Genomic DNA, 4,619 nt, shown 5'->3' with positions numbered 1-4,619 from the left:
GCTGAAAGATACAATTTGAAATTTCAAACTGTTTACGAATATGTAAAAAGGCAAAAACAGAATCCGACCGAGGAGATTAGAATGGCTCCGAATTACGCGTGTAGAAAATTTTTTTCTGAACAAGAAGAAAATGCCCTAGCCGATTACGCATTAACCTGCTCAAAAATGTGTTACGGGCAAACGGTTGTTAATATAAGAAAACTGGCTTATGAAATGGCAACCATTAATAATTGTAAAATTCCGGAGAATTGGCAAAAAAACAAGGAAGCTGGACGCGAGTGGTTTCTAGGATTTATGTCCAGACATCAAGAATTAAGTCTTCGTCAGCCAGAAGGATGTAGCCTATCAAGGGCTACTTCCTTTAACAAACACAATGTTGGACTTTTTTTCCACAATCTGGAAAAAGTTTATGAAAGGTATGGAAATTTTTCAAGCGGTACAAGAATTTATAATTTAGACGAAACGACTACTACAACCCTCCAAAAACCAAAAAGAAAATATTGCCCAAAAAGGAATCAAGCAGGTTTCTTCTTGCACAAGCGCCGAACGAGGTTTACTGGTAACTACTTGCAGTATTATATCAGCATCAGGGAATACAATACCACCAGTCATGGTTTTTCCACGAAAAAAGTTTAATCCTCGGATGACTTATGGAGCACCACTTGGTACTTTAAAATTGGTGTTTCCAAGCGTTTTAAAGCACTTTATTAAACATACGTCCAGCACAAAAGAAAATCCTTCCCTCCTAATATTGGACAACAACGAGAGTCACCTAACTATAGAAGGAATAACTCTAGCCAAGGAAAACGGAGTGGTCATTTTAACCTTACCACCGCATACTTCCAACATGCTGCAGCCATTAGATGTCTCGTTCAAATCATTTTACAACACTGCCTTACAAACATGACTTTTAGATCATCCTGGAATACCTGTTTCTATATTTGACATCGCTGGGTGTGTTACTTATGCGTTTGAAAAATCAATGACTCCAGTAAATATAAAATCCGGATTTCGAAAAACTGGAATTTATCCTTTCGATAAATTTATATTTACAGATGATGACTTTGCAATGAGTAGCGTGACTGATAGGAATGTGGATCAAAGCAATAAAGAACCCCAAGAAAGTATAAATCCAAATGAACCATCAACGTCAAGCGGCATTGACGAACATAATACTTCGGAGAATGATTCCTTATCTTTAACACCAATAACTAACACTCCTAAACAAAATCGAAGCAAAGAAACGTTTATAAGTCCACAAGAATTTAAAGGATATCCGAAATCTGAAGAACGAAAAACTAAAAGAAAGAAGAGAGAAAAGGCTAAAAGTATTATCGCCACGGACACTCCAGAAAAGATCGCCCTAGAAGCTAAACAGAATGAGAGAGAAATAAAGCTCTTCAGAAAAAAAATGCCGGAAAAAGAAAAGTATTGGATGAAGACTCGACAGATGAAGAAACTGAAAACGCGATGATGCTAATGACTGGAAATTCTGATGATGATATTGATTTTGTAGGTGAAAGCGATCCACCACCACTTCTAGACACTCTTAATAAAGAGCCAGAAGTTGGCGATTTTATTTTGGTGGAATTTATTGACAAAAAGAAAAAAATTTACTACATATCTGAAGTATTAAGAAAAACTGATGAAGAATGTGAAGTTAAATTTCTAAGAAACTCGGTGAAGTATGACAACAGCTTCTTTTACCCCCAAATAGAAGACATTTCTTTAGTATGTTTAGAAAAAATTAAGATGGTGTTACCAAAGCCATCACAAGTAGGAACAACACAGCGACAAAAATCATATTTTAAGTTTGAAATAAATTTTTCAGGGTTAGAAGTTCGTTAAAAATTGTTTAAACTTTTGTCTTATTGTGAAACATGCAGTGCAGCTTTCCTCTTATTTTTGAACATATTTTTTTTGTATTAGTATTTGGCTAATGATTAGTGTGCTACCTTAAAAAGTTTTGTTTAGCCTTATTTGTATTACTGCCAAACACATTCCACTTTGTTCAATAAATTAAATAACATATTTAGCAAAATGCATTTTTTGTCTGATTGTGGAACACTTTCCCCTACGCCAATCCAAGCCTGTTTTATACGGTTTTACCGAATGGAGAGAAAGTGCGGCGACGGTGGCTATACTATTCAAAGATAATAAATAAATGTTACTGCATCCCGTGCAAGTTGTTTGCAAACAAGGACAACGATTATTCTGAGGGTTTCAATAACTTGAAACATGCTCACCTTATCACATATTCACGAAAAATCTGGTAATCATTTAAAATCTCTGAAGACGTTTATTACTCGCTCTCATGTGCTAGGAAGAATTGATACAGAAATAGAAAAAGGAGAAATTATGGAAAAGCAATATTTTAAGGAAGTTTTAAAACGTACAATTTCAGTAATAAAATTTCTTGCCAGTCGCAATCTTTCATTTCGTGGAACGCGAGAAACATTCGGCTCCCCAAATAATGGCAACTTTTTAGGAATTTTGGAGTTAATAGCAGAATATGACCCATGTCTTCTACAACATATTCGGAAGTACGGAAATTCAGAGTGGAAGAGCTTCCTATCTATCAAAAACAACAGTCAACGAAATACTGCATCAACTAGCGTATAGGTAAGTATTTATGATATTTACAGTGTACAGTGTATAATCAGAACATGATCCCTCATTAACAATGTGTTTTTGTAGATTCAAAATAAGATATCCGAAGAAATTTTGAAAAGCAAATACTACGCCATAAGTGTGGATACTGTGGATCCACAAGACCGATCAGTTAGTGTTCTTATGCGATATACGAACCAAACAACAATTACTGAGAGATTCATAAAATTTATTCTCCAAGTGGGCCACAAGGCAGAAGATATGAAAACAGCAGTCCTTAGTGTACTTGAAGATTTAAATTTAGACATTAAAAATTGTAGAGGGCAGTCCTATGACAACGCCAGCAATATGGCCGGTATTTATGGAGGATTGCAGGCAAAAATTCAAAATGAAAGTAATCTTGCATTTTTCGTACCATGCGGAGCACATTCTCTCAACTTGGTGGGAAATTGTGCAGCCCAATGTTGTTTACAAATGAAGTCCTATTTCATGTTTGTACAAAAACTGTACAACTTTTTTTCTTCATCGACTTGGAGGTGGAATATTTTAAAATCTACGTTACAAAAAGAACAGGAGACTAATGATGACATATTGTTATTGCCAAAAAATTTATCCGATACTCGTTGGTCAGCTAGAGACGACGCCACCAAAGCACTTACTCGTGGCTACAAATATTTCCAGAGCACCCTCCAAGTTATTTCTGATGATAAATCGCAAATTTCATCTGTAAAAATTAAAGCATGTAGTTTGCACAATACTTTGGCTAAACTGGAGACTGCAATATTGACTGTGTTTTGGAACGATTTATTGTCGGTGTTTAATAAAAATAATCATGGCCTTCAAAGAGTTGATATTGATTTACATCAGGCAGTGGCGTTATACAAAGGCATGGTTGAGTATGTAACCAAACTTTGTAATGAACTGCAAAAAAGGCTGGGAAAGTATACATTCTTAGATGGATTGTTTGGATTTTTGTTAAATTTACAGAATTTAAATGACGACGTTATTAGAGAGAATGCAAATCAATTAAAGGCAGTATATAAAGATGATCTTAGTGACGAATTTCCTGAGAATTGCATCAGCTTTAAATCGTTTATTGAGGCGATAGGTGACAAGCCCAATCTGAAGTCAGCGGGAGATATCTTTAAATATATTCATGATAATGACCTTATTCCAACATTTCCAAATGTATTCTTGGCACTTAAAATTTTTTTGGTTATTCCCGTAACTAACGCTTCAGGTGAGAGGTCGTTTTCTACTTTGAAATTAATCAAGACATACTTGCGGAACTCTTTGAGTGACGATCATCTAACAGATATGGCTTTATTGTCCATTGAGGGTAAATTACTCAATGACGAAGACACTGACGGCATAATTTCCGCCTTTTTGAATAGCCAAGGGAGAAAATGGAGAACAAATTAGAGAGTATTAGAGTTTTTCTTTTTTAGTTGTTTTAGTTTTAGGATGTTGTTATTGTTGGAAACATTTTTCAGTATCGATATTTGGATTCAAGAACAAATTAGTAAAGATGAGCACGCTATTATATTTTGGAAAAAACGAGGTTGTCAAGTTGAAAATTTTCTTGAACAGGACTTCTGCTTAATAATAATGAATAAGTCCCAGGAATTTATGCTAAAGGAATTTGGACACAATGTGAAGGGTTCCCATCTGAATGTATGTTCACAAATCGGTAAAAATGATACATAAAATATTTTTCACTAAAATTAGAGACAGAATGGGATGTGAAATCAAAGCAAAAGAAATAATGGGCACTCCAACATATCAGTTGTACTGCGCATGGCACGTGGATCGTGCTTGGCAAAAAAATTTATAGTCCAGTCGGCAGAGGCCGAAAAGTTACTATTGGTGACATTTCCTTGATAACCCGGAAATAAATACACAGGCCTACTATAGACAATAAGATTAATTTGCTGACAAAGTATTTTATCAGAAAAAAAGTTATTAACAATTTAATTGCGAAAATTCGCTTTTTTAGTAGTTTTTCTTAA

This window comes from Anoplophora glabripennis, unplaced genomic scaffold (assembly GCF_000390285.2).
Source record: "Anoplophora glabripennis isolate ALB-LARVAE unplaced genomic scaffold, Agla_2.0 scaffold918, whole genome shotgun sequence".
Classification (NCBI taxonomy): Eukaryota; Metazoa; Arthropoda; class Insecta; order Coleoptera; family Cerambycidae; genus Anoplophora; species Anoplophora glabripennis.
This window is presented reverse-complemented; position numbering follows the sequence as displayed.